The sequence below is a fragment of the Cricetulus griseus genome, chromosome 2 (assembly GCF_003668045.3).
Source record: "Cricetulus griseus strain 17A/GY chromosome 2, alternate assembly CriGri-PICRH-1.0, whole genome shotgun sequence".
Classification (NCBI taxonomy): domain Eukaryota; kingdom Metazoa; phylum Chordata; class Mammalia; order Rodentia; family Cricetidae; genus Cricetulus; species Cricetulus griseus.
In genome coordinates this window covers 386,885,308-386,900,762 of record NC_048595.1, presented here as the reverse complement: position 1 = coordinate 386,900,762, position 15,455 = coordinate 386,885,308, and the positions used below count along the sequence as shown (strand labels likewise).

At 38.0% G+C, this 15,455-nt stretch overlaps 1 long non-coding RNA gene across 1 annotated transcript; it reads left to right on the top strand.

The window, feature by feature from the left end:
* Nucleotides 1-4,796: 4,796 nt before the first annotated feature.
* LOC107978959 lies at nucleotides 4,797-7,851 on the top strand. The gene is made up of 2 exons (XR_003481407.2): nucleotides 4,797-6,507; nucleotides 7,399-7,851. It is a non-coding gene; the product is annotated as an uncharacterized LOC107978959 (long non-coding RNA).
* Nucleotides 7,852-15,455: the final 7,604 nt, after the last annotated feature.

The window sequence follows — 15,455 nt, the reverse complement described above, 5'->3', positions numbered from 1 at the left end:
TCTGACACAAGAAACACTAACCACTTAAGATGGTAGGAATAGTAGAGATATGCCAGTTAACTCTCTGACAGCATGTTGAAACATTTTTAATACAAGATAGATAACAATTTCATTAATTACTTAAAGTGTTTTATTTTTGTGTTGTTTTCAACTTGACATCAGCTTGTGGCATCTTGGAAAAGGAACCTGAACTGAAATAATTCCTCCATCAGACTGGCCTGTAGACAGATCTGTACAGTATGTATTATTGTTATTATTATTATTATTATTATTAATGATTGACATGGGAAGGCCAGTGTACTGGGGACAGTACCATCCCTCAGCAGGTTTGGGGCTGTATAAGAAAGTACACTGAGTATGAGCCAGGGAGTAAGCCAGGAAGCAGCACTCCTCCATGGTCTCTGCTTCAGTTCCTGCCTCCAGGCTTTTCCTGTCCTGATTTCCTTCAACTGTGGACTGTGATGTGGAATTGTTAACAAAATAAATGTACCACCAAAGTTGGTTTTGGTTAATTTTATCACAACAATGGAAAGCCAATTAGTCCACCACCAAATTGTAGAACTGTGTGGCACATACACAAAAAGCCATTTATGAATACTTGTCCATGAAGCAATTCTTCAAAAAACAACAGCATTGCTCAAACTTTTCAAAAACAATTTATGAATTATATCAATATTACCCACACTATATTAATAGAATCCACAACAGCTTATGAAAAATGTTTTTAATTTGAATATGACTAAAAATTTCATAGTATTGAATGGCTAAGACCATAAAACTTTAATTTTCAACCACAAAATCCCAGTAGAACATCTCAGAATCAATTACATTTTCCATGTTTGCATTAGGGTTTTCCTAGTTTGCTTCTGGTGGTTTTGGAGTTATGGGCTGGGGTAGTGTTGCCTTTGGCCCTATACCACATGTGCATAATAAATCATCATGGGATCTCTACTTTGTTAGAGGCAAACCTACTTTTGGAAGGCATCTATGTATTTTCTTATTATTGAAGTACTTGCCCTTCACCATTGATTATTCACCATAAGGAACAGACAGGGCCATGTCACATCAAATTTAAGGGGACATGAAATCATTTGAGGGTTTAATCTTGGATTTCTGTGTGTTTGGTGAAAGACTGACATACCCTCCTGTCCAGGAACTAGAAGTCACAGAAATAGTATGGTTAGTACCTGCTATATAAATACCTTCTGTTTGGAACTGCTACTTAAACAGACAAGTACATCTACCCATTTACACCCTGAAAGTCAATGTGCCACACCAAACTATGATCACTGTTAATTGAACCGAGTTCTGATGTAGAGGTTAGAAAATGCATTTTGATAAAACCTAATAAAAAATAAACCAGACTTAATATTAACATCCTAGAATAGCATGTGTATATTTATTACCACCTACTTAGCTTTTCCATAGACACTCATTAAAGGTGCAAGCCTGCAGTGAATGACAAGTTCTTTTCTTTCTATCATGAGTTATATGCATTTGCTCAATTTTAAACAAGACTTTGGTTCAGCAGGGACATATTCTATTAATTTGTAAGTGCTCTATGTATGTTTCTCAGGAGTCAAGTGGGAGAATTATAGTTCTATCAAATGACATTTTGTAGTGATATGTAAGTATCTGTGCCACTTGTGCAGATTTATAGTTGAAAAACAAAGGAAAGAGAGATCCAGTAAGAAGTCATTGACAAATGTAATGACCCTCTATAGAGTGTGGGTTGCTGTCTTCTCTAGGCCTTGCTCATACTAATCCTTTAGAAAAATATGATTTAAATTAAATTATCCTGTTTTTATAGGTGATGAGATAGAGTCCAACAGAAATTTTCTCAAGGTCAGAGAGCCTTCAGTAGTGCTTGAAGGTTCTTCACACCAGGCCATCTGATATTAGATGAGAACTATTATTCCATCCCAGGTATACCCAGAAGCTTGCTTGAAAGGGGAGTGGGGGCAGCACTTACTTTGCATTTTCTGAACCATTTTCATGACAAAGTAAGAGATTCTCTGTCCCTTTAAAGCTGATTTCCAATCACCTTCATGATTCTGATCACAGATTCATTTAATTATTTTGATCTAGTTTTGCAGAGTCTAGAATTTCATGACTATTATGGAAAGAAGTGCTCTTATCTTCATCTTCAAAATTATTTCAGGGGGCTGGTGTGTATAAAGAGTGGCAAATGGGATAAAAAGTAAATAAAGACTTCCATGAGGGATGGTACGAGGATGCGGATATTTGTGTTCAGACATTTCATTCACTGAAACAGAAACATGGTCTTGGAAAAGACAGTATTTTTGGAAGGAGGGCCTTTGAGAGGTGACTAGGTCCCGAGCTTCACTTTCAGGTATGAACTTAATGCTCCCATAAAACTGCTTGAGGAAAACTGATTATCATTTGTAAATTATGTAAGGGTGCAGAAAGAAAGTGCTCTGTTAGGAACAGAGTGCGTCCTCCCCAGAAGCAGAATCTGCTAGCACCTTGACTTTTGATCTACAGCTCCCAGACCTGTAAGAAACCTCTTGAAGGTGGGGTTTAAATGAGTTCACCAGACCCAAGATAAATGATAAATAGGTTTTTATTAGGGAAAGATTTACACAGATAAGAGTAAAAATCCACCAGGTCTTCCTCTCCAGAAGATGCAGTCTCTGTTCTTTCAGTGCTCTCCACAACCCAAGAGAGTGTGAGCCAGCCCCTCCTCTACTTTCATGGCTCACATCTGCACCTGAAACCACGCCCAAAATGTGTGGCTACCACTACCAGTTCACTAATAAAACAGGATGCCACTACAAATTCTATTATTTATAAATTATCCCTAATATTTTTATATCTTCCCAAATGGACTGAGGCATAGAGTTTCTTTAGGTCTTAGTTTTACCAAGTATCTGAGAAAATAAAATTCAATCAGACCTTTAAATTGTGAGATCATGGGATGTATTTGTCTACACGTGGACTCCAGAAGAATGCTGAGATTAGGGGACTTGAATGTTTTTGCATGGGCAGCAAACAATGTGTATTTTACTGAGCAGTAAGAATGACTGCCAACAGTATCTTTCAAGGTTTCTTATTATATGGATATCCTTGGGAATTAAGTTAAGTAGAAAGACAATCTGTGTTTCTGTGGTCAAGATGGATCTCAAGAGTGACACAAAATCTAAAGATTTGATGCCAGAATTCACATATGAGAGACAACAAATGGTGGTGTTTGTCTAAACATGTTTGAAAAAGCCATATGGAAATTTATTATTTTACGCACACACACACTTAAATGTAGTAATTTTACATAAGAAATGATTTTCCTCCCAGAAGCTATAAGTTGCTAAATAAAAAGCCCAGTGCAAGGTAGGGGCTACCTCCTGAACTCCCAAAGAAGTGAGCTCTAAGGCCAGTGAAGGAATGGACTTGCTAGAGAAGGCAAGAGCAAGCAGAGTAGATCTTTCTTCTTCCATGTCCTTTATATAGGCTGTTAGCAGAAGGTGTGATCCAGATAAAAGGTGGATCTTCCTACCTCAAAGATCCAGGTTAAGAGTGGGTCTTTCAATTTGAATGATTTAATTATGAAAAAGTCCCTCACAGATGTGCTCAGCCGTTTGGGTTTTAGTTCATTCTAAATGTAGTCAAGTTGAAAACCAAGAATGGTCATCACACCTCCCCCCAAGCTTTTGATCAGAGGGGATATCATAGACTACTAAAACAATAAAGGTTATTGCCATTGCTCTGGGTTTCCCAAGACAGTTTAATGATAAGACCCCTAGTGCTGAAGATGTGCACACCTGGGTCACAGGACATGGACAAATCAAGCTGGCCTTAACTTGGAGCTTGCTTTTCTGGTATCAAAGCATGTTTAAGATGGATGCTTGGAGAGAAAGATTATCATACTAGTCTTACCTAGCTATGAACCCTGCAAGCTGGTCTGGGAAGATATGAGAATGGATGCAATAGTGGGATGAATGCTATGAAGGTAAATTACTACTTTCTGACTAGATCTGAAGCTGGTTCCAGAGGAGAAAACTTGTGCCTGGTACTATAAATCTGGCATGCTGGTATGAAAGCCTGTGTTTCCTCCTCTCTGAAATTCCCATATCAGGCTCCCATAGTGCATCATCAGAAAAATCCTCGAATCACTTAGGAAGCAGTGACTCACCGAAAAAATCCCTTGGAGGCCTCTGGGTTGTGAGAGTGGAGTGGTAGCATCAGTCTTGGTATTTGAACTACTTTTGGTAATGGAAGCATGTCCTCTTTCTGTGATGTATTCACGAAAGCAAGAATACAAGCTCCACTGACCAGCAGTGCTCTATCCCTCACTCATCATTCATGTGTATGAATTCATTCACTCCACTGAGACCTAAAGCTGTAAAATCTTTAGTTTGGAGCACTGGGAAGCAATATTTACATGTAAATCAGACTTAAGTCTGTGCACAAATAGTTATACCACAGGGTGGCATTGATGGGGAAAATACTTCTGTGTATGTTTATAAATAAAGTACTTGCTTGGCCAATGAGACAGCAGGTTAGGCTGGACTAGGAGTAAAAGAGGATTCTGGGAAATGTAGTAGAGAAGTGGTGTTCCAGACAGGAAGTGACATAGCAAGGAGACTCATATTTAAGAAGAGGAAAAAGGAAGTGTCTCTCTTTTTTCCCCTCGGCTCATGCTCCAGTGGCGCGATGTGATTCACCAGCAAGGAGGGACGCCAATAAGGCGTCCGATAAGATAAGTCCCATAAAATATATAGATCTATGGTAATTGAGACTGAGCTAACAAATGAGAATCCTAGTCATTGGCCAAGCAGCTTTGTAACTAATACAAGTCTCTCTGTGTATTCATTTGGGCCTAACTCGGGCGGGCGGCTGGCGTAAAGCTCGCACGTGGCGGTGGGGCTCAGGCGGCTTTTGGCAAAAAGATTTATCGTAACATGGCATGTGAGTTGTTATAAGGCCTGCATTTCATGGAGTGGAGGAAACACAAGCTTTCATACCCACATGCCAGGAGTAGGGCAAAGAAGAGGAAGCCTGTGACTTACAAATTATAAGAAGTCATAGAGCTAATGTTGGCAGACTCGTTACTGCATAGGACATCAGTGGACAGGAGAAAATGATGAGTGTGCTGGAGAGCAAGAACTTTCACTAACTATAACACCATTGTTTTGCCTTTAAACTTCCAGGCAACAAATGCTACATTGACATCAAATAGTTCTCAGTGCCATACAATAAATAGTCATGTATAACCAAGCTCACCTTGATGGCTATTACTTATTAATAACAAAACCATGGCTATAGTTCCTCTAGCATAGTTTTATCTCTTTCAATAGGAGTCTCTATGACATGCTACTATCCTATTATAGACTTTGACCATAAGCATGAGTGTGTTGTACCCAGGAAAACTGTTGACAGAGAGAAACTCTGGTGACATCTCTTTCCAACACTAAATAACAGCAACCAAATTCTAATAGTTCATGTTTTTCTGGTATGTAAACCAATTTGACAGAACTGAATCTACTTGTACATTCCTGTCATAATCAGTTTAATAAAATGAAGAAAATTAGGGGAAATGCTCAGAAAGAAGACAATGTCTAAAAGCTCAGAGAAAGATTTAAAAATATATATATTTAGAAAGTGAACACATGTTCAGTAGCAGACCAAAAAAAAAAATGGAATAAAGTAATTGAACCAAACAGTTTCTTTAGCACATTTGGCCCTTTTCAGTTCATGGATACTCTGTAGCCCTACCCCACTGCTTTCATAAATAAGAAAAAAAAAAAACAGAGTAAGAATCAATGAGTTCTTTATCTCCTAGGTGTGCTTGTATCTCTCTGGTAAATTGATTTCACTTTCCTATGTGACTGTCTCTCAGTTACTATGGATGATTGATAGCTAACTCTGTGAATGAAGGACTTTTTTGTCTCTGTGTTGTGGTGGCATCCAAGACAGGAATACAAAGTTAATTTTACATAAGTTTCAACATATAGAATCTATAACAATGTAAGCTGTCTATAGATAATAGTTGCTAAAATAGTTCACAGGAAGATATGGTGATCTACATATATGCTATCCCAGCAGTCTGGCTTCAGAGCACCAGGACTGAACTCCTTTTGGTTCTCCTATCCTGCAACATCAAGTGATTTCTTACATGCCTAATGCACCCTTTGGGGTTTCCCTGAATAAGCTTTCTTTATAGAGAACACTCGGCAGAAATCATAAGATGCCAAGAACAGATCCCTATGATAAACTACCAAGCTTCACTCAAAATAAACTTCTTCCAGGTCTTTCTTATCTCTCTCTCCAATGCATCTTCTGGAGATTTTACCAACACATTTGTGTTCCTGCATATGCTCCCTTATCCTTAGTGACTGCTGAAAGAGAGGGGTGTGTTGCTCAAAATATTTCCCCCATTTGACTCTTAAATTGCAGGTAACCTTGATGAATTCCTAATTTTATCCTGCCTGTGTAAGATCCACCTTCATGAAAACCTCTGGACTAAATGTTGCCTCAAATATATAATCTGTAAGCAATCATGCCAAACACGTAGTGAATAATGTAGCCATAATCTAGAGAGTATGAAATGCTCTTTTTCCCCAGCCTGTTTATGTCCTAGCAACTGGAAAACACAAAAGCAGAGGTTCTCGGGGCATGTTGGAACAGAAACAAATGTAGTCATCAAGAATAGAGAAAAACAGAACAAGTGTTATAATTTCTCCGTGGACTGACTTGCTATGCTGGGTTGGCACCGAGGGCCTGATATATACTGAGCCTTCCACACAGTCCCACAACCAGCAATCTTGCCATTTCATCTTCTTCCCTGCTCAACATCTTCCCAAAAGTCTTTTTCAATGTCAGCAAAAGCTCCTCATACTCAATAGGGTCAGTGTGTGTGTGTGTGTGTGTGTGTGTGTGTGTGTGTGTGTGTGTGTGTGTGTAGTTTGAGTTCAGATCTTTGCTCTTCAGGCACAAAGAACTGGTGAGCATTAGCGAAGGTTCCTCGCAGCAGTTGGCATCATGTTTCCACCTGATCACACAGAGAATTTCAGAACCCAGATGCATAGTCTTCATCAGGAGCAAGAAGAGTCAGCAGCATGCTGAGGGCACCATGGCCCCATGCTCACATTCCTTTATTCCAGTGACTTTTATTGATTTCTGCCTCTGAAATGTTCCTCGTCTCCTGCCTGGTATTCAGAGTCCTCTAAGGCTCACCAGAGAGTTGCATTTTAAAACTGACGGGTCACAAACTTCTGACCTTTCCTGCTTCTCTCTCTTATCTCTCTCTCAAAAAAATGAAGTTTGAAATTCGTCATCCTATGAAGTATTCAACATTATCACTGTCAAAATAAATTTATGTATGTAATTCATTTTCTGGATTTAGCAAATATTTCAACTCTTCCTTTTTTTTTTTTTCAGAAACTGATCAGGGAGTTATGGCATGGAGACTCAGAATACGTGGAGAAGTAGACTTCTCTGGATCTATGCTCCTAACTGCTGAGAGAATATAAAAATAGACAATGGCCAGTCTATGTGACAGCAGGAGTCGACCACAGAAACTCAGCAGCAGGCCCAAGAGGTCAGAACTAAGTAATTACCAGCTTTTCTGATGTTTGCCTCCTCATTCGAATCAGGACCACTCAGTGAAAGTCAGATATGCCTCTGCCAAAGATGCAACCAACTTTCACTTAAATCTTAATATAATAAGTTTATTTTACTAAAACAAAATAGCGACTTTAAAAAAAATGAAATAATGTACCCTTTGAAGTCAAAGTCGGAATCTGTGGTTCCTAAGGAGTAGCAAGGAATACCTCCCATTGTATAATGTCAGAACTTCATCTGGATTACAATAAAGGTCTGTTTCATGAAAGATTTGCTTATGTCACACTTTATCTTCTTATTGCTGTCTCTTCTTTTTCCATTTTTATTGCCCTACTAATTTAATTAGTATCCACAGCACAGCTCTTATTTTATTGCCAGGTCAGAACCACTCTATCCTCCACAGAAATTATGCTAAAATTTTATTTTACAATGTCATTTTTGAGTTTGAGGCCTAGTATTCATCAACTCTTTGCATGTGCCCTTTAACACTCCCTGTCATTATGTTTTCTATAATTCTTACCTACAGCCCTGGAAAAAAACAGTGCTAAGAAAATCTCATAATAAAATTTCCTTGAAATAGGCCCGATTAAAAGGTGATTTGTGATGGCCTTCAGCTTCTGGGTCATCTCTTAAGGAATAAAACTGTCCTAGGTATTTATCTTATATTTTGTAAGTACTCCATAAATATACTTTGTATATGTCTATGAGTAAATGATCCTAGCAATCTTAGAACTTCATAGCTAGATAGTCTAATAATGGCCCTTTCCCCCAACAGGAGATTATTCTTCCTCTTCTCCCTCTTTTATTTTTATTTGTTGTGATTTGAATAAGAATGTTCCCCATAAGCTCATATATTTAAAAGCTTGATCATCACCAGAGAGTGGCACTATTAAGAGTTTTGGTCTTGTTGGAGTAGGTGTAGATTTGTTGGAGGAAATATGCCACTGGGTGTGGGCTTTGAGATTTCAAAATCCTAAAATGAAAAATAACAGGGGAGAACAAAATCATAAAATCTTAAAGTCAAGTCACAGAAGATCTGAATAAGCTATATAAGGCTTATGAAGGATGGGATTTAAGAATGACAAATTTTAGAAGACTAAGATTTTTAAATTTCTAAGGTTATAATAATCTATTTGTGGTAAAAAAAAAAACTTAAAATGTATGTCTAATCATGATAATCACTTATGTATTTGTAAACTTCATTAAGGTTTTTTTTTTTTTGGTTTTTCAAGACAGGGTTTCTCTGTGTAGCTTTGGAGCCTATCCTGGCAATTGCTCTGTAGACCAGGCTGGCCTCGAACTCACTGAGATCTGCCTGCCTCTGCCTCCTGAGTGCTGGGATTAAAGGCATTCACCACCAACGCCTGGCAACTTCATTAAGTTTTAACCATTTGGAAAAACTGGATAATAGCAGAAACTATGGTAAAGAATTGTTTGGAGTCATGTTAAATAGAAATGAAATTCATTTACAAAGACAGGATTGGAGGAAGAGACCGGTTTATATCTCTCATTATATTATCTTCTGTATATGTAGTCAAAGTTAAGCCTGAAGCAAACTATACTTCTTCTTTGGATAGTTCACAAAATCTTCCACCCTTTCCCATTGAGGGAGCTAATTGAAGATGGACAGCCTTGTCTGGACCATCCATTAAGATTGCACAAATGTCCTTTTCATGAACACAACAAAATGAGCTGTATGGTGTACAGATATTGCTAAAGGGTGTTTCCAGTTCATTTAATCCTGTGATTGCGTCTCAGTATGTTACAGTTTCATTACCACTTTTTAAAATGGCTACTGTTAGACAAAATGAAAATAACTATATCTCTTAAACTTTTTTCAGGTTGAACAATTGATAAGACATTGAATCCATCCTGTATATGTTACTCATATCAGATCTCATTTAGAACTTCCTGGTCCCCTAATAAAAAGGAATGATCAAGAAATTAAGCTTAAAACAACCTAAGATGCTCAATATTCCAGTCTCTTACTTGCAAAAAAAAATGCTTCTCTTTGTCTAAATCCTAAACACTGTGTTTAGGATTCCATTGCTTTCCATTGCCATTTCAACTACTCCTTCTTTCACAGGCACAGGCAAAACTGCTCCCAAAGTAAACAAACCCAATGGATTTTGTCAGATGGATGTTCCTCATATTCAGTTCAGTCCTTTGTTCATGTCATTATTGACACCTTTTCAGGTTACACATGGGCTACGGTACTACCTAGAGAATAAAACAACATTCATGCTATTGCACATTTACTACATATTTTTGCTATTTTACACTCACATATGCTAGTGTTGGCTTTTCTGACTTCTGGCTGATTGGCACATTGAGCATATAATAGATATCCTGTTTAAAAGTGCAGGAACAACTCATAGTTGAACATAAACATCCTACCATGGAAATGTTTCTTTAAAACATAAAGGGGGGATTTTTCCTCCCCCAAAGATTTAGTATATTTTACTTTATATGCTATAGAAGTTGAAACTTTCACTAATAATTGGTGGTTTGAAGCACAACAGCATAGGACTGAGCCAACACCACCAGCTAATTTGGTGGAAAGACAAAATTTATAATACTTGGACCCCTAGGCTTGCCAAGCTGTGGTATTAGTGATGTGTTTGTAGTTTCATAGAAGATGAAAAGGACACTTAGGTGCTGAAGATTAAAACATTGTCATGAGTCATCATAATTTCACTATGAGAACCTAGCTGAAGCATCATTGAAAAAGATGCAAACCACCATCCCTGAAGGGGAAAGTATGCCTCATAGGCAGCAAGTAACATGACCAAGTTGGGGACAAAAAGAGGAAGGAAGGAAGGAAGGAAGGAAGGAAGGAAGGAAGGAAGGAAGGAAGGAAGGAAGGAAGGTGAGAAAGAAGGAAGGGAGGGAGAGATGGAGGGAGGGAGGGAGGGGGCAAGGGAGGGAGGGAAAAACCTTACACAAGAGGCTGAGCACTTCATTCAGGGGGCAGGAGGATTAGCTGTGGCCCCTACAACAAAGTCCCTTGGGATGTTAGCTATCATTCATTTTCACACTGTACAGAGATCTGTCAACTCTCTGTCCCTATTGTGAGTTTGGCTGTAAGCTGTTCTCCACTGTTGCTAAATTGTACTTTCATGTATTATGAAACTGCTCTTGGTTCTATTATTTGGTGCAAGGATGGCTTAAAGATATTTAGCCCAAATTGTATGAGTCACCTTTGGAAGAAAATCTAGGATCAGACTAAAAGAAATAATCTAAGTTCTGGTATTTTTAAAGACCCTAACTCTATATCTGGTAAATGGAATTATACTTGTGCAAAACTTAAAGAGAAATATATATTTTTATGCTAATGCAACTTTAAAGGTAGACTTATTTGAATCCACTGTTACTCTTAATCAACAACTTTTGGGGTAAAAATGGCTACAGATACCATGTACAAAACCTTACTTTGTGTTCTGGAGGGACAATCTGTTCATCACCTCAAACAATCTGGTTTGACTATCAATAAGGGATGATGACTATGTTAATGTCACAAGTGACAACATCACTTCACAGGGTGATTCAGTTGTGACATTTTACTCAGTCTTACCCATTGTCTTTTGGGTGCAGGCTCATTGATGATTATTGAATGTACTAATACTGACTATACACCCCCTAACTGTACTGTGGCAGGAAATAGGTCTTTGCCTTTCTTTGTAACCACACCGATTTTGGGGCATTGCCAGCCAGTTTCTCAGGATATTGCCCTATTGGCAGTTTTCCCACTGTTGCCCTCTTTAGCTAACATACACAGCATGGCTGGGAGTTCACTATCCACTTGCAATGACTATCTGCAGTTGTAAAGCCAAATGGTAGCTGCCTTCTGGTTTCCAGTAAGATGACTGCTGGTGCACCTTCGGCAGCAAACCTCCCAATTAGTTTGCATCTTCATCAAAACTGCCAGTGTCACAGCTTCTCTCTTAGGACAATTCTGCACAGAAATGAAGGGACTTTGAATACTGGCTTTACAAAAACTGAGCTGCCATTGATTACTCACTGCTGAAACATCATATTGCCTATGAACAGGTTCCTGGCATGTGTTCCTCAATATTACATTCTCAACTGGTCCCACAACAGTTGGATCAATTGCTCAAGGACATCAATGAAATCATGATCTCCTGGTGAAGCTGGAGTAATTAGTTTTCTTGGCTCTTTCCCTTTGTGGGGCCATTGGCAGGTACTATAACTTTTATTTTGATTGTACCCTGCAGTTTTTAATACTTCATGAACTCCATGCAGCATATGACCTTCATGTAAGAGTTTACGGAGAATGGGGGAACACGTGCATGTAAGACGACTTTACTATGTTATAGAGCTGTGTGAACCTGTTCCCATAGAATTTGTTTACTTCTCTGGGAGGAATGCCTTCACCTGCTGAAGGAATACAAAAGGAAAGATACTTCCCTGCTCCTCAGCAATGTGGCTTAGACACTCAAGGACATTGTGCAACCAGCCTCCCTTTGGCCACAAGACCTTGTGTATTCTGGGCATATCTGCTGATAGTGCTAAGAAATGCTCTGTGTGTTTATCATTGCGTCTCTGCCCATGCTTTGAACCTTGAACTATCTTGGAATGATGCTTCAGAGATGCCCAGTAAAGGGCTCTTGAGTAGCATCAACTGTAGTCCACTGATTTTGTTGAATCTTGAATAGTATTTCAATTCCTTAGCAACAGTCACTGGCAGGTCACTATAGTTATGCTGGTCAGATGAAATAGATTTTTATAAGAAACCCATCAAAACACACACACACACACACACACACACACACACACACACACACACAAATCCTTTAGTTGTAAAGTGATCAATATAGCAAGAGGATCAAACAATTATGTTAATATGTGCATATGAATGAAACAATAGAGCCCCAATACATATAAAACAAATATCATTCTTGGGATGCAATGATGGAAAAACAAACTGCAATTGAATAAGAGGAGAACATTAACTCTACATTCCAAACTGGGCAAAAATTCAGCAACGGAGCATTGGACTTCTATCATCCCACTACTTGGGTGTACCTTTTAATATATCCATCCTCCACCTACTGTATGCACAGATGAAGACTTTGTTCACCACAGATCACTCCCCACTTAACTGAGCAATGTCAGAAGTGTCCTCTAACATGTGCAGTAAGACAAGGAGGACCACTGTCACCACTTTTGTGTAACACAGTGCTGAAAGTCCTGGCCATTATAGTTTAAAAGAGAGAGAGAGAGAGAGAGAGAGAGAGAGAGAGAGAGAGAGAAACAAAGGACATCCAAATAGGAAAGAACAAAGTCCTCACAGATGATAGGATCTTATATGCACACAACCTACAAATCCCTGCAGACAGTGTTGTAACTGATGGGCAAATTCAGCCTGTTGAATATGCAGAGATTCCAATGTGTTCATACCTGTGGCATCACTGGTCACAATAGAAACATATGGAATCAACCTAGGTGTCCATCACTAGACGACCATAATGGCATATTATTTGGCCATAAATATTGATGAAAGATAAAGACCTGCTACCTGCAGTAACATGGCTGAGCATGAAGGACATGCTACTTACTGAAATAAACCATCAACAGAAAGACAAATGTGGTTCTCATCTGTGGACCAGATGCTCCAGAGAGTAGGGCTATAGGAGGATATAAAAAGAAAAGTTGACACACAGGGGGTGAAATTAGATGGAAGGAAGAGCTTTGAATGTTTGATGATACAGTAATAGTAATTATGCTTTACAACAATTAATTATTTCAAAATACCTGGCACAGAAATGTTTGAATGCCTCTCAACACGAAGAAATCACAAACATTTGAGGACATCAATATGCTAATTATACTGATATTATAATAAATGTAATATATTTTAACTATCACAATGTAACACACACACACATATATATATGCATATATACATATATATACATATATATATGTATGTTAAGCTAAAATATTTTTAAATTTTGGAAAAGAATATTTGGAACTACTTCAAAATGAATGCTATGAAATTGGTGTAGCATGGCATTATCCTTTCCATAGTGATTTTAAAGTCATTTCTCCTTCTACTCTTTCTTCTAAGAAGTATAATACTCCTTTAAGGAAGTTACAGAAAACAATACTTTGAGGCTATAGAAAACAAAGAAAAAGATAGACCGAGTTCATTTAAAATAAGTATTTATTTATTTGAATCCCTATGGAGGGCCTTACCCTCCCTGGGGAGCAGAGGAGGGATGAGGTGGGGGGCTGGGGGCACTGGGGGAAGGGGAGGGAGAGGGAGAAGGGATTGCCATGTGAAGCATCCTTATTTCTAATTTAAATTAATAAAAAATAATCTCTTGGGGAAAAATAAATTATTTATTCATGAATATTCCATCATTAGATAAATTTCTGGAGACAGGAGGATAGCTACTGAGTAGGAGAGGTGATAACATAATGTAATTTAAGACAGAAAACTTTTAAACACTAATTTGCAGAAAATTTTGTTTAGTTAATGTGATATTTCTGTGTCATTATGGTGTTTTCCAAAATACTGAACTGAAATATAGTAACTTGACAGAAGGAGACAGAAACTGAACTTAGATTCAGAAGTTCAAAGAGAGAAAAGTTTATTAGATATTCACTCACCAGAATGCAGCTCAGGATTGAGCTCTTTCTAGCCCAGATAGATGGAGCGGCTGATTGGCCAACTAAATGGAAAAAAAGGAACATCTTTTATATTCCTGTGCACCGAAAAGAAAGTTATTAAAAAAACAATGTGTTGTTATATGAAGCAGCTATTTTCCACCATTTTCTCACCAACATCTTGGAGAGAAAAACAAATCAATTTCCTGTGACGGTGTTCTACTCTGCCCAGATATATCTAAGGAATGTAATTCTTCAGGGCTTGCTGCTCAGGTCTGACACATCTGGAGCATGTAATTACAGTTCTATTACCTTGGCTTTCTGCCCTCTGTATGTACAGCATGAGCTAGGGGAACATAGCAGAGATGCTTGCCTGTCAGCTTTCACAGAGTCTTGAGGGATCCTTGTGTTCAAATCTATACTAGTGAAATGTGTGTTCGACATAGTAAATGTAAGCACTGTTGTTGATAGACTAGCTAATAAACTACAAAATACTGGGCAGCCTGCAGCTGAAATACATACATTTACTTTCACAAAGATGATGCCTTCCACAGGATTTCTTCATCCCTTGCTAAGAAAATAAATAATAGATAGATAGACAGACAGACAGAGAATTCTTAATATAGTTCTTAGACCAACTGAATTACAAATGTATCCAAATTCTTAAATATAAAGTTTCTTATTAATGAAAAAGTTAATAAATTAAAATTTCAAGACAACTTTATAGGTAACAAAAATGAACTAATGTTTGTGTAGTTATGTATGATCTCATTATTATACATAATTCAACTATTTGGGGTCACATAAAACTGTGGGAGTATAAAACATTATGGGAACCCTCATTCAAATTCTGTGTTAGAAATATTGAATGAGAAATTTAGAATATGGCCAAATGCTATAGAAAAAATAAGTAGTATTTGGGGGAAAGAATGTGTCAATGATCTCAAATGAAGTGGGCTTGAAATCTTCCATCAGTTTCAAGGAGTAGAAATTGGCAAGAATATTTTCCCTAGGATTATAGAGGGATGGAGTATTGTGTGAGGTACTCAGGACATTGGGCATAAACTTCTGTGCTGGAAATGATAAAGGGGCATAGTGAGCATTGGAGGCAAGTTGCCCATGTCCACATCTCAACCCCAACGTTAGCTGGTTCTGGAACTTTAAGCAACTCATATAACTGCACTGTCCCATATTTTCCTAATGTGTAAATGTAGTGTAGGAAGAATTATAATTATGTGGAC